This window comes from Hibiscus syriacus, unplaced genomic scaffold, assembly GCF_006381635.1.
Source record: "Hibiscus syriacus cultivar Baekdansim isolate YM2019G1 unplaced genomic scaffold, ASM638163v2 tig00112285_pilon, whole genome shotgun sequence".
NCBI classification, from domain to species: domain Eukaryota; kingdom Viridiplantae; phylum Streptophyta; class Magnoliopsida; order Malvales; family Malvaceae; genus Hibiscus; species Hibiscus syriacus.
The window spans coordinates 1,736,686-1,762,272 of record NW_024063293.1 but is presented as its reverse complement, the minus strand read 5'-3'; the positions used below and the strand labels follow the sequence as shown (position 1 = coordinate 1,762,272).

At 34.0% G+C, this 25,587-nt stretch overlaps 1 pseudogene; it reads left to right on the top strand.

Moving 5' to 3' along the window:
• Positions 1-2,197: 2,197 nt before the first annotated feature.
• LOC120177285 lies at positions 2,198-24,525 on the top strand (annotated as a pseudogene).
• Positions 24,526-25,587: the final 1,062 nt, after the last annotated feature.

Sequence of the window (25,587 nt, the reverse complement as noted above, 5' to 3'; positions counted from 1 at the left end):
CCACTTTACTCCAAACCACAGCCGCCGTTTCAGCACCAACAAATTGAGGCAACAACTGAGGATTGATGGTAGACAACAACTGAGGACTACTGGTAGACAACAACTATGAAGATAGCGCACTATCTTGTGCCACAAAATCCTCAAAAGCCTTATTAAAAACAACCTCACCATTTTGATCAACGATGGTTTCCGGGGGCGCTGGCATCGAACCATTCAACAACTGCTCCAGGCGATGACTGCGAACAGTGAGCAGCACCTACTGCTTCCAAAGCAATAAATTCATCTCATCCAAAACAACATTCACCTTCTTGTTAAGGTATCAATATTGTTTGTTAGGTATCGATACCCAAGGGTAGGGTGTCGATACCATCATAAGTTACAAATTCCAATAGTCAGTTTTAATATCGATACTCAGGGGGTATCGATATTATACAAAGCAGAAGAATTGATACCCTAAATAAGAGTATCAATACTGAATTTAAATTCTCAAACATTGAACCTAATTTTGGTATCGATATTCATGATAGTATCGGTACCCTAGTAGAGAAGTATCGATGCTCCATATAGGAGTATACTACAAGGCTTCATCAGATTCTAGTAAGAAGATTTGATATCGATACTAAGGGTGGGTACCGATATTGAAAAGTCAATATCAATATTAAAGGGCTTAGTATCGGTACCATGCACAATATTAGGCAAGAAGTCCAACCTTGAGAAGAGAATCCGGGAAGGGGTCTAGCACCATCAATACTTCTCTAATAAACTTACAAGTGAGAACAACCATTAAACTCAACAAAAACATGCTTATGTAGTAAGATGCATAAAACTAGCCTTGTATAATGCTTGGTAAATAATAAGGACACTTGAGCTACTTTAGCAGTTACGATGATCATCTTGTTTGATTTGAATATTCAAATATATCTCAACATGTTCCAAGACACTTTAGTGTTGGCTGGGTGCAGATGCCCCAAGTACGCTCGATGAGTAAGCTAGCCATGTGTACATTTTTGATGTATTTTTTGATTTCACCCCAAATACCCAAGGGTATCTTAGGTAGGCTAGAAGGGTGTGTCCCGAGATACAAAACCCTCCAACCACACCATGATTATGTATGTTAGTGTTCTTCTATGTTTATGCCTTTACCTGCTAGTCTGCTCATGTAGTTAATGCACATAATATAGTACAATTATTGGGATGACTCTGAGCTTGTGAGCTCAGTATTCAAAATAAATTTGTGCATGTTCTTATAAGAACTCTTAAGGATTTTTATCGTCGGTTCAAGATTCAAGATTTGTCGATACACCAGAGTATGTCTTGAGTGTTTTTAGAGGGCATAGACTATTCATAGACCTTCATGTATTCGAGTCGTTACTCTATTTTTTGAAATACTTGATATATATGATTTTGGGATGTATTGGGAGCTCTCCACTCTTACAAACTTAAATGTTTATGTTTCCATGTATGCTATTTTCATTGATGATTTCAATTTCATTTTAAAAGAAAAATTTTGGGTTAAACATTTCGATGATCCCATGTAATACTCTATTCCTTCGATTTTGGGGCGAATCAAATTAGGGTGTTACTGTTATCTTTAAATTTAGAACTCTAATATTAGACCAGTCATTGATATTTCATATTTTTAATACATACTTTATTCAAATTTTATCATTTTAAATATATCTTTATATACTACTAATTCATCATATTTTTAATAATTTATATTAATATTCATTTAATTAATATATAAATATAATTTAAAATAATTATATTTTAAATCATAAATCCAAAACTCTAAAAATCTTGAATTCTAAAATTTTAAATTCTAAAATCGTCATCGGTGTACCATTTTAAAAAAAATCAAAAATATATTGATGAGACATATTTTTTATTTACTAAAAAATAATATTTTAATATTAGCAATTTATATCCCGTAAGATAAAAAAAACGAAAAATCAATATTTATAGAATATGATTATTTAGATGATGAATCTTTAAAATATATTACTGTTAAATATTTAATAAAAAAGAGTTGATGATAATAATTTTTACGTGGACGATTAAAAGATTAAAAAAAATTTAAAAATACAATTATTTTTTCTCAACTCCATCTTCTTCGTAAAAAAAGTAACAACTTAATAACAATCGAGTTGCCGGAAAACCTAAAATTTATTTCTATTAACCCCCTCCATTCGTCGGTATGCCACCGCCGTTGTCTTTTTCTACGCGTTTGCTCCTTGTGGAGGTGGTGGTTGAGGCAGGAAGGTCTAGTAGATTTCGAATTTTCAGAAAAAGAAAATAATGTCGGCATTATTTTATTAATTTTTCCCCTTATGAAGACCATAGTAGAAGATCCACACATTCCATAGACCAACGGAATTCCTACGTACCTATTCCTTTATTTCCTTAGCTTTACTCCTTTCTCTGTTATTATCTTTCTATTTTCATCTGATTTTATTAGTTTCGCGTAAAAATTTGGATTACATTCTGATTGTCTGCTTGGTTTTCGGATTGTTTAAAGCTTTGGGTTTTCATTAGTTTGTCAATTAAGTTTGTTTTCATTATCTTATTCTCTGATTCTGTCAAAGGGCTTGGGTGAGTGTCATTTCTGTATTGAGCTAGAGAATGGAAGGGAAATGGGTGGAAATGACCTGGCTTTGGAGAAGGAGTCAAAAACTATAGCCATTGAAGACGCTGTTAAAGTTCTGTTGCAGTGTTTGGGTAAAGATATCAATCGAGAAGGTATTAAGAAAACTCCTCTTTGTGTTGCCAAAGCACTTCGAGAAGGGACAATAGGTGCGTTTCACGTGCTTTGTTTTCCGCCATTATATAGTTTTACACTATACTAATTGCCCATGATTAGTTTATATCATGCAGGTTGTATGAAGTTTTTGAGGTTGATATATAAGTTTCTTTTGCCAGTGATACATTTGTACGAGAATGTGTACACATGCATGCGTATTTATAAATGTTTTGTGTTAGATCAAGGATTTTCCATTAAATTTTCCAGGTTACAGACAAAAAGTGAAGGATATCGTTGGGGGAGCTTTATTCCCCGAAGTTGGTTTGCATGATGGAGTTGGTCATGCAGGGGGAGCAGGTGGGCTCGTGATTGTTCGAGACCTCGATTTCTTCTCGTACTGTGAGTCGTGCTTGCTCCCGTTTCAAGTCAAGTGTCATGTAGGTTACGTGCCATCGGGCGAGCGTGTCGTCGGATTAAGCAAACTGTCGAGAGTAGACGATATATTTGCAAAACGACTGCAAGATCCACAGCGTCTAGCAGATGAAATATGTTCAGCTCTGCACCTTGGAATCAATCCAGCTGGGGTTGCTGTTATACTCCAGTGTTTGCACATTCATTTCCCAAATCTGGACTCAATCTCCCATAACTCAAACCATCAAGGATGGATAAAACATAGTGTAGACATCCGTTTTTGTCTATGTCTTTTTTTTATTTTAATTATTATTATTATAATTATTATTACTATTATTTATTATTATTAATAATATACAAGTTATATTTTTTACAGGCCTAAACTTAAAGCCCAATCAAATTAAATCAACCTAGAACTCAGATTGCTACCCAACCCACTAGCAGACCTGTGAACTCGAACCAACCCGACTTGAAGGGGGATCCGACCCGAGCCCATGTGATAACCCTAAGGGGATGTTTGGTTCAAGGAATGTGAGATTCTCATGGGAATAGAATCCACATTCCCATGTTTAGTTGGTCGGGAATCTCATTCCGATAATATTTTATTACCAATAGTAGATTTTTTGGGGTATATTACTAGGAATGTCATTACCTCCCTTTCCTTAGGTATTGTTGGATTACCAGCGTTTTAGACTAAAATGCCTTTAATTTGTTTTTTCAATAATATCATTCTTCTGTCATTGAATAATAAAAATTCTACGAAGGTTAAATTACAAATTTATCCATAAACTATTTTAAATTTAATAAAAAAGTTTACAATTAAAATTTTATATGAAGTTCAGGGGTTAAATAAAATTTTACCCTTTCATTAAATCTTTTTATATTTTCAATTTTGTAAAAAAAATATAAATTTTTTGAATTTAAATTTTTTAAAGAAAATATATAAATATTTTTCAACTTGTTAAAAAACAAATATATAATAAGGACAATTTGATCAAATATACATTCTAATAATCTTTTATTCCTTTACACATGGTAATCTTATATTCCTACTAAACCAACCAAACACAAAATACAACATTATCAGTAATCATATTCCCTGGTAATCTTACATTCCCACTGGTAATCTTACAATCCGTGAACCAAACGCACCCTAAATCCATTAGGGTTTCCTCTCACCAGAAACAGCAGCCGTCGCCGCCAATAACATTTCCAGCCTCCAGTCGCGCGTGCACTGCACCACCACACTCTTCAACTTCTGAGCCGCTCAAGCTGAACCTTTCCTCGCCACCGATCAGACCCACCTGCATAAACAGTGACAACAAGACTATCAAGCTCAGAAAAGTTAGAAAATCCAAAATAAATCTTATCTTAATTCTAGGATATTATGACCCTATATGAAAATCAATCTAATCTATCATCCATCAACTATCACAAGCAGAGGCAAGATAAAAGAAAAGGATTGGAGAAGATATCAAAGCAACCAATCAGTGAGAAGAAAGGGAACTCAGGAGAGAACCAAAAATCAAAAGAAAAAACTGAAAGAATGGAAAAAAATAAAAACATAGAGGAAAACCAAAACCATTCGAACCACTTCAAAACAAAAGAGAAAGTGAGAAGAGATGAGAAGAGCATACCTCAGTCCACGATCGTCGGAGGTAAAAAGGTAGTCGTTTTATTTTTTATTTTTTTCGAAGGGTATTCGGTTAGATCTAGTGGGTTAGGGTGAGTTTTAGGCTATGGGGAGGTCGGATCGAGGTAGAGGAGGTTGAGAAGCTTTCTGGTTCTTTTCTTTCTCTGGCCACCGTGGGCTCTGCCGCGAGCCGCTGTGGCCACCGTCGGTGTAGGGCGGCTGTTCCTTCCCCGACGAGGGAAGGTTGAGAGAGTTCTCAACTCTTTCTCTTTCTCCTTTTTTCTGGGTTAAAACCAAATGGGGGGAATGAGATTTTTACTTTGAGTTGCATTTAATTACCCACATGGAACGACACCGTTTTGGCCTCTCCCCTCTCCGTGTTTTTCATGTTTGGGGATAATAGCGTTTTAGGTCACCTGCATCTTGTTATTTCATATTTCTGCTAGTTAATGAAGTTTTATTTTATTTTATCACTAATGTTGCAATAATTGTATTTTAGTCATGTTTTTACTTATTTTGCTATTTCTATTAATGTTTGACTTTGGTCACAATGTTCATAATTATTTCATTTTAGTCATTTATTTAGTGAGTTGTGGATGTTTGAATTTGGGCACAAAATTTTTAAATATTTTATCTTAGTCATTGTTTAACAGTTGGTTTAATTATTGTTTGATCCTTTATGTTTCTGGTTTATTTTATTTTAGTCATATATATTATTTATGGGTTATTTACATTCCTGGTGCTTATATTATTTAACATTTGCGATTTGGGCTCTGGTTTATTTTATAATTAATATTTAGCCCCTTTAGTTTCTGTTAATACCATTTTAGTCCCTTAAGTTTTTGTTCTTGTTATTTTAGTCCTTTAAATGTCTGCTTTTGTTATTTTAGTCCTTTAAATGTCTGTATTTGCTATTTAGACCCTTAAGTTTCTATTTTTACTATTTTAGCCCTTTAAGTTTCTATTTTTGCCATTTTATTCCTCTAAATTTATGTTTGTGCCATTTTAGTCCTTTAAGTTTTGGTTTTTTCTATTTTAGTCCTTTAAGTTTTCATTTTTACTATTTTGGTCCTCAAGTTTCTGTTAATCTATTTTAGTCCTTTAAATATTTTTATTGTTATGTTTTAATCCCTTATGAATGTATATATTTAACGTATTGTATATTTTTAGGTATAACATTAAATAAATATTATTATTTTATGTTGTAAATATTTTTATTTTACATCGTATTTGTTTCTATTATATTTCCTTAAATATAAATATTATTCGAATAGTTTCGAGAACAATATTTGTAGAATGGGCTTGGAAAGCACCACTTGACCAAAGTGATGTAATTCAATATGACATTCAAACCAAATACGAACTTGAAATAAATTAATTGTATTTTGCTAATTATTAATTCATTTCATTTTAAGTTGAGCATTGCAATGAATGTCTCTAAATAATAATTTATTTTATTTCATGCAAATTGTCGATCTTCATTCTACATTTTATGTTCGATTCACATTTTTACTTAATCAATTTATTTTGTTGTATGTAAACATCGATTTTTTTATATATTCGATTCACATGTTTATCGAAGAGGGAATATTCTTTGCGGATAATAAATAGTCGAGATAATTTTCCCGATGGAGGACTGCTAATCTAGAGATTTCTTTTGAAGTTAAAGAATTTTCTCTAATTAATTAATTCAAAGCAAATTAATTAATGTTCTATAAATGGATCATAGGTTAACTTTATATTCGATTCATCATTTCCACCATTTACGACGATGTGTAAGCGACACAGTACCAATTTTAGGCGTTGTGGGGGTACTTACCCTTCCCCACGCGTAACCGGCTCCCGAACCCGTTTTAATATAATCTTTGTAAACGCAGACCAGTTGTTTTTTTGTCTAAAACATGATTTTTCTTAAAATTATTTTTAAAAGACGTTTTTAGGTATTCGACCTACCTAACCCAAAGGTCGATGTCGACTCTATTCAATTTAATTCTAATCAATTTAAAATCACCCAATTTTCTAAAATAAAAGTCATAATCATTTTTAAAATAATATTTAATTGTTTTACAAAAAAATGGTTATGACAGGTTGGTGACTCTGCTGGGGACTTTTTTTAGAGAGTCAGGCTGTAAGTCGCTTACATATTGTCATTTGGTATAGATTATGAGTTTGAGTCTTTAGTTAACTTATGATATGTTTATTGAAGTTTTTAGTTTCTTGATTTTTAATTGTCATACTAACTTTTTTAATTTTGCTTTCAGCTATGTACGAGTTTTTGTCGAGTTTTTTTCTTTTCTGTTTTTTAGTCAAAGTTAGGTACGTTCCTCCTCACACGCATCACTTGCATTGGAATAACACAAGCTTTAGACACGAGCTTCGATCCAAATTACTCGGGGTGATTGTTTTACTCTCGTAAGAATTTATTCTTCATATGATACATACCTTATACCTTCGTAGGGATTTGTTCCTCGTGTGGGTATAAGGCAGTGAATCCCCTCGAATTGAACTCCTTCCGTTCGAAACCTGTAATGGGTGAGAATCGAGGGTCTGGCAGCCCAAGGGTCACCGACTTCGAGGATAATTCGGGTACCCTTTTCCTATTAGAGCTGAAACCATGCATATAGTGAACTGTATAACGGTCACCCTAGGTATAGTCGTATCGAACCTCTGTCTATTAGTAGGTACCCAAAAATAACTATACACAAAGAATGAGCGTTTCTGAATCTTTTCTTTTTTCTTTAAATTTTGTCGAATAAAAGCATGCGAACTTGATACCATGTGATTAGGATCATTGTCTTGAAATTAACCATTGTGGGTATAAAGCATGTCCGGGTAGGATTTTCTATTTAATAAAAGCATGTGGGAGTAGATATCATGATTGGATAGGTGTTATGTTTATCTATAGATAACATTTTTTACTCTATTGATTATCTTTCTTGTACTAATTCGTTTTTCCCTTTTTTTTTGTGTTACTAACTCATTTTTCTCTTTTGTTTGTGTTATTTTTCATCATTCTTTGCATTGTCATGACATAATGCGAAAATGTTGATCCGAAAGGGGATATTCAAGAGAAAAGTTTTACAAGAAGAGGTAAAAGTTTTCAATCAAGCAGTCTCATATATAAACATGCACCGAAAGCTAAAAAAAGTTCAGAGTACAAGAATGAGACTTGCTCAAAGTTCGTGTAGCATTTGAGACTAAAATGATGATCCGATGAGTAATCAAGCACTAGAGTCTTATCTATGAGCATTCCATCGCTAACCGAAAAAGAGTGAAGTACTGACTTCAGCACCGTCGAGGCATTAACGGAGCCAGATTATAGAGTGCATGGGGGGGCATCGTTTTCGAGGACAAAGATCCGAGACAAAGCAGTGATCTATTTCAGACTCAACATCTAAGCAAAAGCATGTCTGTAAAGTGGATTGTCTTGTAATGTGAATAATTTTATCTCTGGTAAAAAATTGTTCTATGATATTCATCTTTGGGATCAATATTTTTGCATCTACATTTGTATCTTTGCATTTTGCATATGCAATTTATTTTTAAGCATTTTCACATGCATCATTCATAAAAACATGGGATCAATTTGTAGAGAAGTCAATGGAAGTGATTCTGATCACGTGACCACAATGAGAATAGAAGCAAGAAGTTGAAATCAACACGATGGAAGCTTGTTCGGCTGGTTGTAGGGTTGAGCCTTCCAGGATAATCTGAGAAAAAAGTCCCCGATCCATGAGGTTTTTGATTTTGAAGCAGTGTGCAGTTACCACATAGGAAGCTCCAGACATGCCACTGAGAACTGTAAGACACTGAGCGCAAGATCCAGAACCTGATGGATTCAGGGACATGGATAATCGAAGAAGGATGGGGTCACTACATCTACCATTTGATCCGAGAGCATTGTTTTGTTTGAATTCGTTTTTGTTATGTCTTAAATATTTGATTAAATATGTTTAATCTTTTGATGACTGAATTTATGCTACCTTCTAAGGTTGAATAATTGAATAATTTTTAATCTTTAGTTCTTTGAATATCGAATGAATTACAGATTCTTTTAGTTCTTCAAGAATTATAGATTTTTAACATATGACAAGATTAGACATTTCTTATCCTGTCTAAAACCCAAAATAAAATCTCTCGATTCTTTACCTGAAATAATTCATGGTCATTATCAAAGAACCAAATTTTGACATTCCCTCTCTTTAAGACCTTGAAACATTCTTTTTGACCTTGAAACATTGCATTTATCTTTTTGATACGCAAAAAGTCATACACATACCTTTCTTTGAGCCAATAAAATCACCATCGTCTTCTTAAACACAAAACCAATATTTTTTTACCAATAAAACCTGACAGCATTGAGTACAAGATGCTCACTTGAATATGAACCTCCTACAATAAGACACGACTTGGGGCATATCACATCAATTTTCTGAAAATGAGTTTGAACATAGAGACATGCTGAGAGTAAGAAGCAGAAAAAGGAAATTAATTAAAAATAATTCTATCATGCATTAATTACATTGTTTTCAAGTGAATAAAATTAATCCTGAAAAATCTATCCCCCTGGGGATATCTCTTCTGTAAAGTCTTCATAGTATGAAATGATGAATGACATTCTTTCATTATCCCTTCACAACAGGAGAAAATATATCTCTTGTGTCCCCAATTGAGCCTAAATTATGTTTTCTTCTGATTAAACTCTAACCAAGGATCACCCTCCACACTGGGGGCAAGGTGAAGGAAATCTACTCGCATGAGTGAAGACCATCAATTCAGATGAGATACCGAAAGGTGAATCAAATACCAAGTGTGAAGATTAAATCAAAACAAAGAGAAAATAAGCAAAGGAAAAAATAAAGAGCAAAGAGAAACAAAGCAAAGAAAAAAATAAAGAACAAATAAGAAAAAATCAAAGAAAAAGAACAAAAGAAAGAAAAAAAAGATAAGAATCACATACAAGGATTCCCTAAACCATGAGATTGATCAAGCACAATCATTCCAGAATCACTTTAATCTAAGATCATAGAACATCAAGAGAAAGACACATACGAGCATATTCAAATCGAGCAAGACAAGATTGAAGGCATCAGAATGAATTGATCCTTGGTTTAATTACCCGTAAACACTTGTATGTGCCTATTTATCTCTTTCTTTCTTAATCGTGAACCATGGCCTACATTACGTGCCTTAAAAGTCCCTTCTAATCAGACATGGATTTCTAAACAGAAGAGGCTATCTTCATATTTCATCCCGCCCATTAGGATTAATCTTTTATTTACAAAAAGGTTTTCTAAAATCTTTAATGCATGATAGAGAAAAAAATAACAAAGGGGGTGACAACTGTCGTTTCGGTGTCAAAATAAATTCCTTTTTCTCAATTAATAAATAAGGAAATACGTAGTATAGAGAAATAAGGATCGAATCCTCAGGGACTTAGAAAATCATAAATTTATGTTTGAATTGTTTTTAACCAGGCGAAAAATAGTAAAATGGGGTATGAGATTTAAATAGTAAAAACGAGTAAATAAATTAAAGCAATTAAAGTAAAATTAGGATGATGAAGATTGTGAATAAATATGGTAAAAATCACCTCAAGCTTCGCTTTGATTCAATTTCCTTATGATCATCGAATAAGATTTTCTCTTCGGGATTCATGTCGGTTACTTTGTCTACAAGGACTATCCCCGTGACTCTATCTTGTATACCGAACACCCAAGGCAATCTTTGATTCTGGCTTCGATAATTGATTCTAACGACATCAATTTTCGTAGATCAATTACCGTTTAAGTTCGTAGCATCCGACTCGGATTGTTGCTTCTATAACCGTCAATTCCGATCTCAATTCCCTCTTGGCGAAATTATCTCGCCAAGTGTGTTTCCAAGAAGTCGAATTACTTTCTATAAGTCGAATCTTCCTCCCACACATTTAATCGCAACAACCACTTGACCAAAGTCAATCTTTGATTTTGAAAACTGTTTTGATTTTGAAAAATAAGCGCAGAGATTGAGAGAGATATTCTGAAGATATTTAGGGACTGTTTCAATTCTCCCGTTGGAATTGAATCATCGCGACAACTCTCGGCGTTTGAAAAGTTTAGCTAAGCATGACAAAAGTTATACTTAGCATTTTGAAAACAAAGCTTGAAAAATAAAAGAAAAAAAAGAAAAACTTGAAAAGTAAAAAGAGAAAACTTTTATAAAACTAGAGAGAAAAGAAGAATGTAATTTGAGTGATGAGTTTAGGCTTACCCCAAGTGGGTATTTATAACCTCTCAAAGCCTAAAGGATAAGCAAAGAAAATAATAAAATAATACAAAAGATAATTATTTTTAAATTTAAATTCAAACTTAAACTAGTCTCCTAATGCAACTCTACTCTTCAATCTTCCAGAAGGCGTACGGATGAAGTCTTCTAGAAACCGCTGCTAACTAGACCTTCTAGAAACTGCCACGTCAGACCGCGTCGTGCCCAGATTCGTGCCCATGTCTCCAGCCGTGACCAAATAATAAAAAAAATGCAGAATTCGCCCGTTTTGTCATAAATTCTGGAAAGTAAGGACCTGCACGAAAATAGTCATAACACAACCAAATCAAAAGCAATAACTCCACAAAACTGAAGAAATAACGAGCACAGATTAACTATTCTGAACACTCATCAAATTCCCCCTTACTTATCTCATGATTGTCCTCAAGTATGATTAACCAAATCAGTCAAAAACTTCATTAAACGTTCTTTTGTCAAGTTTCACATTCAAGGAAGCAAGGTAGAGACCACAATAGCTATTTAAGTCAAGAAATCAATCAATTGAACATCACCAATTGGAGTAAGTCAATTGCAATTATAATATCCATTCATTCATTAATCTCAATGCTCATAACTCAACACCTTACCGGGATTCACTCAAATCACTCAATGTGTTTGGGGTAAAGAAACTCTCAATGTCAGAATTGACACGGTATTACCATAAGCTTGCAAGTAAATCAGATCTCCACTACTAATAAGAACAAAATGCATAAATCAAAGGGTCTTTTATTGGTTGTAATGGGGCTTAGGCAAAGGTGGGGAAAAGGCTAAAAATATGGCTAAAAATTCAAGGCAAGGAACTAACAAATAATAATCTCAACTCCATCAAAACAGTAAGCACAACAAGATAAAAAGACGACATATCAAACAACAAATTTCTTGTCGAAATATATTTTTTCCTTTTTCACACTTTTGTTGTTTTGTTTTCCATTTTTTTCTTTCATGTCTTTTTTTCTCTCTCTTTTCTTTCGAACAACCCTTTTTTTTGAACTGCTATTTTTTTTCTCTTTCTAACATTTTTTTCCGATGGAGAATACAATGGTAAAATTATTCACTTGCCCTAAAAAAGGTAGAAAATAGGGATAAAATAAAAAAGACTCGGGTTTATGAATATGGTGAAAACAAAGAAATGAGAATAGACTCAAAAGTGGTTAGCTCAAGGGAAAATACATAGGTAGGCTTTTTAGTGGGGAAACGGAATGGTTAATCCTAAGGTGCCCAAATCATCGTTAAGCATTATGGTCATGTGTAATCTCGACAGTATTTAACATGCAGGTTCTAAAATACCATTGCCAAATTCGACACACTCAATCAAACAAAATGAGAGAGAAAATGATATGCTCGTTAAGGCTTAAATCTCACCAAATTGTTTCATGCATTGAGCTAATCACATTTCAACAAACGAAGTCATGGAATATCACAAAAACACCAATTTATCACAATTCATGCTATTCGCTATCAAGAACATCCTAACTTAAATAATCATGTGTTCCCAAACAAGCATAACATTCCAAAAATTTTCAACAAGACAAAGACAATCAATGAAATTTTTGACAAATCCAACCAACATATACTAGTATCGAAACATAAAGATAATCAAAGGGAAATTCAATCCTACATTCTACTCCCCCTCACTTAAAGCGTTTTGCCTCAAAACGAATATTAAAGTGCAAGAGAAAAAAATTAGAGTACTCCCCGGATTTCATGTCGGTTTTACGTGTGCACCGTCGTGGAGTAGAGAGAAGCGGGTGGCGTGGAAACTCGTTAGCAAAGGCGTAGGGGTTCAGTGATGCCGTCGACGGTAAGGAGAAGAAGGGGCGACGATTTTGCGTTTGTTTGGGGATGGCTATCGAGTTGATGGGTTTAAGTTTGGTTCTGTCATGGGGTGTCTGAAATGGAAGTAAATGGGGTTTTTATTTTTTATGTGGATAAAGGGGAGTTTTAAAATTAAAAGGTGATAGAGATAGGGATAGTGAGGTATATGGTAAAAGGAAATTGAAAGAAAAGAGAGAATTGGGAAATGGTGGGCGGCAGAAAGATAACAAAAAGGGGAAAGGATTTTTCATATGGGTTTTGCTAACATGCGTTGACCTTCAAAAGGTTATGCTAATGTGCGTCGTTTAATGAAACGGTGCACACGGGTCTTTCCTTGTTTCACTGTTCTGCGTTTTTTTACCACTGCTCCTGGGGTTCCGAAATTAACACTATTCGACTGAAATTTCTGCAATTCTTCGTCATTTAAGTTTGAATAAAATTATTCGGTTCCTGCAAAAATAAAAATAAAAATAAATTAAACATGTTTGAATGAATAAAAATAAAATGAAACAAAAAGTAAAGATAAAAATAAAAATATAACGGAATTGAAAACAATGGGTTGCCTCCCATTAAGCGCTTTTGTTTAACGTCGTTAGCTCGACGACCTGATTCAGACTACAGGTTTCGTGACAGACACTTCCACTTCATTCGCTTTTTCCAACTAAGAAATTCTTTATGAGAAATTCAAAAATTCTCATAAACATTTCTTCGGATTTTTTCCAAATTAAAATTCTTGTCGAAAAGAATGTCCGTCAAAACATCTTTTTTACCAAAAATTGATTTCTTCAAACGATTCCTCAATGGTTTCGACATAATTTTTGGTGTCTGCAAAAGGGAAAGTGAATCTTTAGTGTTTAAAGGAGTTAAGATCAAATTTGAATCAACAAATGAAATATTTTTCATCTCCCTTATGTCGTCTTTTGTATCATCCGATTCCTTGCATAAATAATCAACAAAGTTAGATTCATCATCAACAGGTTTAATTATGACAACAAAATTAATATTATGCACGTTATCCGGATATCTCATTGCTTTATAAACATCAAACTTTATGATCTCATCGTCGAATTCTATAGTAAGAATACCACTTCGAACGTTAATTTTTTCATTTACCGTGCTTAGAGAGGGACGACCGAGGAGGATTTCAGAACCAATGTTGCTACGATCATTTTCCATATCAATCACATAAAAATCAGCAAGAAAAATTAAGTTTTCTACCTCTACTAGAACATTTTCTATGAGTCCTTCAGGATAAATAATTGATTTGTCGGCTAGCTGAAGTGTAACTCTCGTCTCCTTCAAAGACTTAGTGGAAATTAAATTATAGACAGAGAAAGGCATTACATTGATAGAGGCACCTAGATCGCACATAGCTCGCTTGATTTTATTCTCACCAATTTTACAAGGCATTGAAAACATACCTTGGTCTTTATACTTCGGTGGAAGCGGTCGTTGGAAAACTACTGAGACGTTCGCACCTAAATCCACTTTCTCGACTCTGGTAAGTTTCCTTTTAGTCGTACAGAGATCCTTCAAAAACCGGCAATACCTTGGAACTTTTCGGATAACCTCAAGGAGAGATATGTTAACTTCCACCTTCCAAAGTACGTCTAATATTTCATTTTCCTCGACTTTTTTTATCCTTTTTGACTAACCTCGATGGAAAATGTGGTGGGATGTCATAGGGAGATGGCGTCGGATCGTCCATTTATTCTTCATCATTGTCTTTCTGGGATCCTGTGTCAGCACTCTTCTTCTCTTTTTAAACTGCTTGGTTTGATGGAATAGGTGGCGCCACTACTGTACCACTCCGAAGAGTGATGGCACTGACGTTCTCCCTCGGGTTTACTTCAGTTTGAGACGGAAGCTTACCTTGTGATTCCATGCGATTTACGGTTTGAGCCAGTTGGCTCATTGCTTGTCTAACTCTTGTAAGTGGGTTTCGGTGCGATTCTGAAACTTTTCCTGCGAAAGCGCTAACCTCTCGATAATTGATTCTAGTGATGTCTTCTATGGCTGTTGCTGTGGTGGAGGTGGTCTCGATTGATAACTTTGATTTGGTCTTGGGTTCTGAGCATAGCTGAAATTCGGATGATCCCTCCATCCTGGGTTATATGTATTGCCGTAGGGATTATAAGCTCTTTGGGGAGGTACTGGGAAATTCCCGACTGCATTGACTTGAGCTGTTGCGTCATCTTGAATAAGTGGACAACCGTCTGTCGGATGATCAGGCAATGCACATATTCCACATACTCAGTTTTGCCCTATCTTTCCTGAAACAGGAGAGTTTACGACTTCAGTTAGCTTATCGATTTTATTTTCTAAGGAAGATGAACTTATCTCATGAACCCTTTGAGAAGGTTCATTATTTGTGCGAAATTGTTGGGAATTTGCAGCCATTGTCGATATTAAGTCCCTAGCCTCAATAGGAGTCATATTCACCAAGGCTCCACCGCTGGCTGCATCGATCATCTTCATTTCCAGTGGAGATAATTCTTCATAAAAGTATTAAAGGAGTGTTTGTTCAACTAACCCATGTTCTGGGCAACTAGAACATAACTTCTTAAACCGCTCCCAGTAGTCGTAGAGTGACTCTCCATTAAATTGCTTGATTCCAAGTATTCTCCTTCGTAATTCACTTACTTTTGCCGTAGGGAAAAACCTGTCAAGAAAAAGACGAGTCATTTGAGCCCATGTAGTAACAAAATTAGGAGGAAGATAAAATAACCAATCCTTAGCCAAATCGGCTAAGGAAAAAGGAAAAACTCTAAGTTTTATTTGGTCCTCGGTTACTCCTTGTGGCATCATGCTGGAGCAGACCATGTGGAATTCCTTGAGATGTTTGTGTGGATCCTCGTTTGGCAATCCGCGGAATGTAGGGAGGAGATGAATAAGGCCAGTTTTCAACTGGTATGGAGTTTCGCCTTGGGGAAAATCAATGCTCAAAGGCACTTGTTCAGTAGGTGTCACGGCTAACTCCCGAATAGTAAGTTCGGCCATCGGATTTATTTTACCTGAATTTGATTCTTCTTCTAGATTTGATTGTTGTCTCCTTCTTTCCCAAAATGTCTGTGTGTGGAGTCTCCTAGCTTTAGCTTCGATCTCCGGGTCTTACTCCACTAATGCTCCCGGATTAGACCTGGTCATAAATAAAAAACAAACAAAAATTAGTAACTTTGGCGAAGTCCCCGGTAACAGCGCCAATTTGACAACTGTCGTTTCGGTGTCAAAATAAATTTCTTTTTCTCAATTAATAAATAAGGAAATACGTAGTATAGAGAAATAAGGATCGAATCCTCAGGGACTTAGAAAATCACAAATTTATATTTGAATGGTTTTTAACCAGGCGAAAAATAGTAAAATGAGGGGGGTTTGCAATATGATATTTAAATAGTAAAAACGAGTAAATAAATTAAAGCAATTAAAGTAAAAATAGGATGATGAAGATTGTGAATAAATATGGTAAAAATCGCCTCAAGCTTCGCTTTGATTCAATTTTCTTATGATCATCGAATAAGATTTTCTCTTCGGGATTCATGTCGGTTACTTTGTCTACAAGGATTATCCCCGTGACTCTATCTTGTATACCGAACACCCAATGCAATCTTTGATTCCGGCTTCGATAATTGATTCTAACGACATCAATTTTTGTAGATCAATTACCATTTAAGTTCGTAGCGTCCGACTCAGATTGTTGCTTCTATAACCGTTAATTCCGATCTCAATTTCCTCTTGGCGAAACTATCTCGCCAAGTGTGTTCCCATGAAGTCGAATTGCTTTCTATAAGCTGAATCTTCCTCCCACACATTTAATTGCAACAACCTTTTGACCAAAGTCAATCTTTGATTTTGAAAACTGTTTTGATTTTGAAAAATAAGCGCAAAGATTGAGAGAGATATTCCGAAGATATTAAGGGACCGTTTCAATTCTCCCGTTGGATTTGAATCATCGCGATAACTCTCAGCTTTTGAAAAGTTTAGCTAAGCATGACAAAAGTCATACTTAGCATTTTGAAAACAAAGCTTGAAAAAAAAAACTTGAAAAGTAAAAAGAGAAAACTTTTATAAAATTAGAGAGAAAAGAAGAATGTAATTTGAGTGATGAGTTTAGGCTTACCCCAAGTGGGTATTTATAGCCTCTCAAAGCCTAAATGATAAGCAAAGAAAATAATAAAATAATACGAAAGATAATTGTTTTTAAATTTAAATTCAAACTTAAACTAGTCTCCTAATGCAACTCTACTCGTCAATCTTCCAGAAGGCGTGCAGATAAAGTCTTCTAGAAACCGCCGCTGACTGAACCTTCTAGAAACTGCCACGTCAGACCGCGTCGTGCCCATGTCTCCAGCCGTGACCAAATAATAAAAAAATGCAGAATTCGCCCGTTTTGTCACAAATTTTGGAAAGTAAGGACCTATGCGAAAATAGGCATAACACAACCAAATCAACAGCAATAACTCCACAAAATCGAAGAAATAACGAGCAAATATTAACTATTCTGAACACTCATCAAGGGGTTCAAGACGTAAATTCTGAATAACATCTTGAAACAAAAGGATGATTCGAGTTGAAAACCTGAAAAGGCGGCTCGAATATGAAGACGGTGCAACTATTGCATAGGAGGCGATCGCACAAATCTCTTGATAAGGCATCACACAACCATAATAAGATCATGAGAGTTTGGAGTCGGAGAACACTTCCAATAAATTAGTACAGAAGCCACTTCATCAGATCAGTGAACATCAAATAAATGAGAATATCAAACCTTTGACCAAAGACAAAAACCTGAGACTTTTTTATCATTCCCTTACTTAACCATTCCTTAAAGATAGCATTGATCTTGACACTTGTCAAATAGCTATAATTTATTGAAAGATTAACAATGTAATTAATTCTTTGATATCCAATGAACTCTTATTTTATGAGTTGTCAATTGTGAAACCTCGAAAGGGGTAATATTTTCAAACTTTTTATTAAACATTTTTCAAAACTCTTTTAATTGATATTTTCATACTTTTGAAAATACAAGAAGAAGAAAAATGTTTGCAAACAAGACAATCTCTTTGGAGTGGATCTTGGTAGTTGACATGTGGCTCTCAGACACGAAGTTCATGCTTAGAAACAGTGCTGAAGCAATCAACATAGAATATTGGGGCATCTTTGAACCAATCAACGTCGAATGTTGGGGCATATTTAGGGATTCAACATCCTGATGTGAATGATTAGATCTTATAAGGAATTTCCTCCACCAATAGGAACAAACCGACTATCAGTATCCTTTGAGTTGTTTCTCTTGAAACAAATTGTCTCTCGAGACAGTTTCTTTTAAAAAATCTTTGAGTTTGTTTCTATGAAAACAAAGTTTTGTCTCTCTTGAAAAAGTTTTTAACCAACCTTTTAGATCATTTCCATTGAAACAAATTTTGTCTCCCTTGAGGCAGTTTCTCTAGAAACACAAAATCTTTGAGTCTGTTTCCCTTGAAACAAAACCTTCTTTGAGTCGTTTCCTTGAAACGAATTTTATCTCCCTTGAGACAGTTTCTTTTGAAACATCATCTATGAGTTGGTTTCTCTTGAAACTATTATCCCTAAAGATGGTCTGTCGTCCTCATCGCGTAGAAATCGTGTCATCCCCCAACCAGACCTCCTCATCACGTAGGAGCCCTGTCACCCCTGATAACCAACTGTCCTCATCACGTAGGAACTGTGTTATAATCTCTAAAGATGGTCAGTCGTCCTCATAACGTAAGAATCATGTCATCCCCCGACTAGACCTCCTCACCACGTAGGAGCCGTGTCACCCCTGATAACTAGTCGTCCTCATCACGTAGGAACCGTGTTATCATCCCTAAAGATGGTCAACCGCATAACATAGTAACCGTGTCATCCCCTGACCAGACCTCCTCATTATGTAGGAGCCGTGTCACCCTTAGATAACCAGTCGTCCTCATCGCGTAGGAATTGTGTTATCACCTTCCTAAATATGTCAAGAACTCTTCATCACGTATGAACCATGTCATCCACCAACCATATCTCCTCATCACGTAAGAGTCGTGTCATCCTTATACGACCAAACCTCTTCATCACGTATGAGTCGTGTCGTCCCCAACACTAAATACTATCAAGTTTCCAATTTCAAACCAAAAAAAAGAGAACCAGACAAAAACTAGTTATCTTTTTCGTCTTTGCCCTATTCATGTTTACACAAGAATGTGCAAAGAGGGGCAGCTGTAGGCACCCGTTTTTGTCCGGGTCTTTTTTATTATTTATTTTAATTATTATTATTATATTATTATTATTATTATTATTATTATTATTATTATTATTATTATTATTATTATTATACAAGTTATAGTTTTTGCAAGCCTAAACTTAAAGCCCAATCAGATTACATCAAGCCAAAACCCATATTGCAACCCAACCCACTAGCAGACTCGTGGATTCGAACCAACTCGACCCGAAAGGGGATCTGACCCGAGCCCATGTGATAACCCTAAATCCATTAAGGTTTCCTCTCACCAACAATAACAGCCGCCACCACCAGCAACATTTCTAGCCTCCAGCCGTGTGTGCACTGCACCGCCACACTCTTCAACTTCCGAACCGCTCAAGCCGAGCCTTTCCTCGTCGACGATTAGACCCACCTGCACCAACAGTGACAACAAGCCTATCAAGCTCAGAAAAGTCAGAAAATGCAAAAGAAATCTTATCATAATTCTAGGATATTATGACCCTATATGAAAATCAATCTGATCTATCATCCATCAACTATCACAAGCAGAGGCAATATAAAAGAAAATGATGGTAGAATATATCAAAGCAACCAATCGGTGAGAAGAGATGGAACTCAGGAGAGAACCAAAATTCAAAAGAAAAAAACCGAAAGAATGAAAAAAAGAAAAACATAGAAGAAAACCAAAACCATTCGAACCACTTCAAAACAACAGAGAAATAGAGAAGAGAGGAGAAGAGCATACATCAGTCCACGCTCGTCGAAGGTAAAAAGGTAGCCTTTTTTATTTTTTTCGAAGGGTATTCAGTTAGATCTAATGGACTAAGGTGAGTTTTAGGCTATGGGGAAGTCGGATCAAGGTAGAAGGGGTTGAGAGGAAGCTTTCTGGTTCTTTTCTTTCTCCGGCCACCGTGAGCTCCGCGGAAAGCCGCTGTGGCCACCGCCGGTGTATGGCGGTTGTTCTATCCCCGATAAGGGAAGGTTGAGAGAGTTCTCAACTCTCTCTCTCTCTCTCCTTTTTTCTGGGCTGAAACCAAATAGGGGAAAATGAGATTTTTGCTTTGGGTTCGGTTTAAATACCCACATGGAACGACACCGTTTTGGCCTCCCCCTCTCCGTGCTTTTCAGGCTTGGGGATAATATCGTTTTAGGTCCCCCACATCTTGTAGTTTCATATTTCTGCCTGTTAATGAAGTTTTATTTTATTTTATTTGGAGCACTAATATTGTAATACTTGTATTTTAGTCCTGTTTTTACTTATTTTTTATTTCTATTAATGTTTGACTTTGGTCACAATGTTCATAATTATTTTATTTTAGTCATTTATTTAGTGAGTTGTGGATATTTGTGGATGTTTGAATTTGGGCATGAAATTTTTAAATATTTTATCTTAGTCACTGTTTGGCAGTTGGTTTAATTATTGTTTGATCTTTTATGTTTCTAGTTTATTTTATTTTAGTCTTGTATATTATTTATGGGTTATTTACATTCCTGGTGCTTGTATTATTTAACATTTGCGATTTTGGCTCTGGTTTATTTTATAATTAATGTTTACCCCTTTAGTTTATGTTAATACCATTTTAGTCCCTTAAGTTTTTGTTCTTGTTATTTTAGTCCTTCAAATGTCTGTTTTTGTTATTTTAGTCCTTTAAATGTCTGTATTTTCTATTTAGACCCTTAAGTTTCTATTTTTATTATTTTAGCCCTTTAAGTTTATGTTTTTCCATTTTATTCCTCTAAATTTTTGTTTATGACATTTTAGTCCTTTAAGTTTCAATTTTTGCTATTTTAGTCATTTAATTTTTTGTTTTTACTATTTTGGTCTTCAAGTTTCTGTTAATCCTATTTTGGTCTTTTAAATTTTTTTATTGTTCTATTTTAATCCTTTATGAATGTATATATTTAACATGTTGTATATTTTTAGGTATAACATTAAATAAATGTAATTATTTTATGTTGTAAATATTTTATTTTACATCGTATTTGTTTCTATTATATTTCCTTAAATATTAATATTATTCGAATAGTTTCGACAACGATATTTGTAGAATGGATTTGGAAAGCACCACTTGATCGAAGTGATGTAATCCAATATGACATTCGAACCAAATACGAACTTGAAATAAATTAATTGTATTTTGCTAATTATTAATTCATTTCATTTTAAGTCGAGCATTGCAATGAATATCTCTAAATAATAATTTATTTCATTTCATGCAAATTGTGGATCTTCATTCTACATTTTATGTTATATTCATTTTTTAGTTAATCAATTTATTTTGTTGTATATAAACATCGATTTTTTATATATTCGATTCGCATGTTTATCGAAGAGGGAATATTCTTTACGGATAAGAAATAGTCGAGAAAGCTTTCCCGACGGAGGATTGCTAATCTCGAGATTTCTTTTCAAGTTAAAGAATTTTCTCTAATTAAGTAATTCAAAGCAAATTAATCAATATTCGATAAATGGATCATAGATTGACTTTATATTTGATTCATCATTTCCACCATTTATGACGATGTGTAAGCGACACAGTACTAATTTTGGGCGCTGTAGGGGTGCTTACCCTTCCCCACGCGTAACCGACTCCCAAACCTATTTTATTAGAATCTTTGTAAACATAGACCAGTTTTTTGTCTAAAAAATGATTTTTCTTAAAATTGTTTTTAAAAGACGTTTTTAGGTATTCGACCTACCTAACCCAAAGGTCGATAGCGACTCCATTCAATTTAATTCCAATCAATTCAAAATCACCAATTTTCCAAAATAAAAGTAATAATCATTTTTAAAATAATATTTAATTGTTTTATGAAAAAATGGTTATGACACATAGTATCAAATTGTGGTTGAGGTGCTGTGGTTGAATACATTATGTAACGTGTTGCGGCTGTCGCGAGCGTAATCTCTTTCTCAAAAATCACAATACGTCTAAAATATTAAATTTATACATTTTACAGTTATCGTTTAATATACTAATATTAATATAATCTTTTAATATTTTATTTTGAAAATAAAAATTAAATTTCATAGATAAAATTTTATTAAAAACAAATATAAACCATATAAGTGTTATAATACTGGATAATGGGTAATAAAAATTATATTGTTAATGAATAGCTTATAAACAATATCACTAAAATCATATCAAATTTTTTATATTGTAACATAAAAATGTTCATTTTACATAACTTAGAAAGAACGAAAGAAAAATACATAACTACAAATATAAAAATTTTATATCTTACTGTTCACCACCAAAATGAATGGTATGACGGATCTAAAGCATTTCTATCTTCGTCATTGTCTTAGTTTTGATTCATTCCTATTTCATGTGAAGAAGACATCTCATTATATGCATCATTGGTAGGAAACATGTTGTATGATAAATGATTACCAAAAAATCCATAACTTGGATTTTGTTCAAGGTAAGGTGGATAACATGAATTTGGTTGGTAAGAATGAGAATCATGGGATGATTCACTAATTTTATTATCATTTTTAGCTGAACTATATGATGATGAACTTGCAAATGAATCATAAAAGTGTTCTCCCATCCTCCTATGAGCTCTATCATCATCATCTCTTCTATTTTTTGATGCATTTGTTCTATACAAACCCGAATTATCATCATAAGGATATCTGGACGTACATTGATCTCCATGAAAAGCAGTAAATAAATGTGTCCATATTCTTGTTGGTCATACCTTCATTATCAACACCATGATCATCACAACCACCATCATCATCGTTGTCGTCATCATCATCGTCGTCGTCATCATTATCATCATCATCATCACACACACACTATACTTTTGTCTATCTCTTACACACACACTATCAAGAAATATATTATTTTTTAATTTTATTTATAATTTTATTTATTTATTTATTTGCATTGGTCTGATCCCAAATTATGTAACTATGTCTATTAATTATTTGCTTTTCTGCGCATCTGCCTCTACATGCATACACCATCACTTTTTTATTTTGTCAAGGAATATATTATTTTTTATTTTATTTATAGTATTATTTATTTATGCTTTATATTATAGATTAGATAAAATTTTATAGTTTCATAGTAAATAGTTAAAATACATATAATATTATAGTATTATAAAGTGAATTCCTCTTTTATACAAAATTTATATAATAACAAATAAACATATAATTATGATACTTAATGTTAATATAAAAATTTAAATTTAAAATTAATTACGTCAATTTTAGATATGAGAAAAAATCAATTTAAATTTAAATTGATTTAATTTTAAAATAACGTTAATAAATAATTTAATTAATTCAAATTTAAGTAACTAATTTTAAACATAATTATTACGATATTATTAATGATATATATTTATAATCCAGTTTTAAGAATTAAATTAAAACAATCCATTTATGTAATTTTATATTTCAGATAATCTAAAGTTTGTTGTGGCGTTGCGACACAATTTATAGCTTGTTGCGGTGTTACGTAACGGTTTTTGACTGCAACAATCGTGATGTGGTTCCCTTATCGCGTTGCGTCGATATTGTGTCGCGGTAACCTTTAAAAACGTTACGATGTGGGTGTTACGCTGTGTTGTGGCCGCAATTTAGTACTATGGGATAAAGGTTCATGTCTCTTAGGGTTCAGGTGTTTTCGAAAACTAAAACGCCCTTGCTTGTGGTGACTTTATGAGGCTCTTGAAATTTAGAGGTGTAAAAGTGGAGAAAATTCCAACAAGGGACTGTAGGACAAAAAGTTGGTCCCTTCCTATGGTTCTTCTGAGCTTGTAGCAGCCAACCCCGGAATGGTTGCAGCAGTAGCTTCAATACTCGGATCTTTAGGTGAAGATCAATCAAGGAAATAACTTGTACAAACTCCAGGCCATTTCGTGAACTGGTTGATGAACTTTCAGAACACAAAGTTTAATGGCTTCACTTGTGGCACAAAACCTCTTGTTAAATCTACTGGAGAGTGCTCCAACAATCATCAACAGATGCATTCAGAGTTGAACTTATCGTTTTGGTCTCAATGTGAGCATCATTTGCTTCCTTTTCATGGCGTGGTCCATATAGGATACATGTGTCCTGAAGGGTTCAATCCCATTGAAAAGTGCCTTTTGCAGTCGATAGTACATTATTATGGATTCAAGCTACAGGTGCAGGAAAGACTGAGTAGGCAAATAGCAGAGGCGGTTTCATCCATCACAGGTGGTGATACGATGGTGGTTGTGGAGGCTTACCACACTTGTATGATTTCTATAGGGATCCAGAAGTTTGGAAGTAACACGGCCACTGTTGCTGTCATGGGTCGATTTTCAACCGACTCAGCTGCTAGGGCTATGTTTCTCGACACGATTCCAAACATTGCCGCATCTGGACTAGTAGTTATGACCTGATGTTCTTTGCCCAGGGCTAAATTATCAATTTAATTGAGATTAGTATATTGTTTGATAGTTTGAAATTGTATGTATGACATCACTTACATTTTTTTCTGACGCATATTATAAAAAAAATCTTTCTGATATCTAGTTATCCACGACATGTAGTGGGAAATCTTTCTAAATTAGTCCTTAAACTGAATATTTCAATTTGATCCCTAAACTATAACCTCCATTCTAAATCGGTCCCCAAACTTTTTGAACATTAGAATTTCATCCAAAACTATACATATTAATCACATTCTTTGTTAATAAAATCGTTAGGTAAAGCTATGTTATTATATGTTTGAAAAAAAATAGGCTAAGTAATGATTGATACTAATTATACATTTGGATGAATTTGAGCATGAAATTGAACTATTAAAATGTTTAGGGACCAATTTAGAATGAGTGTCAAAGTTTAGGGATGAAATTAGAATGTTCAAAGGTTTAAGGACTAATTTACAACAACAGTCATAATTTAAGATAAATTTAAAATTTAAGGACCAATTTAAAATAAAAATTATACTTTAAGTACATATAATACAATTAACTCGAACATTAATCTAACTCTACAGTTGGATACAACTAACATAACATCGTGTCTGATATTTAATACTGCTACGAAAGCTGTACAAAGTCAAACACAGAATAAAACCAATTGTTATTCCAATAGACTGAAAATACCAAAACCATAAAAAAGATCAAACCATTTACATATACATTTTTTATAAAATGCATTGATGTTATTTATGAACAGTGTCAAACCAGACCAAAAAAAAAACTGACCTTACTTTTTGCTTGACCATATGTGCCGGATAGCATACTAATCCGTGCCAGGTTCTGGTTCTTGAGCATGCTTGCTGTGATCTTTAATTTTGTCCAAAAGATTTAAATCAGATTGAAGGCAATCGAATAATAGTTTAAAGTTATCCGTGAGTTAATATCGAATTATTTCAAGTGACATTAGTGGCATGAACCAAAATTAGATCGTGGAATTTTACTTTTGATTAACGAAGCTTTGAGAAATTTCAGCCATGA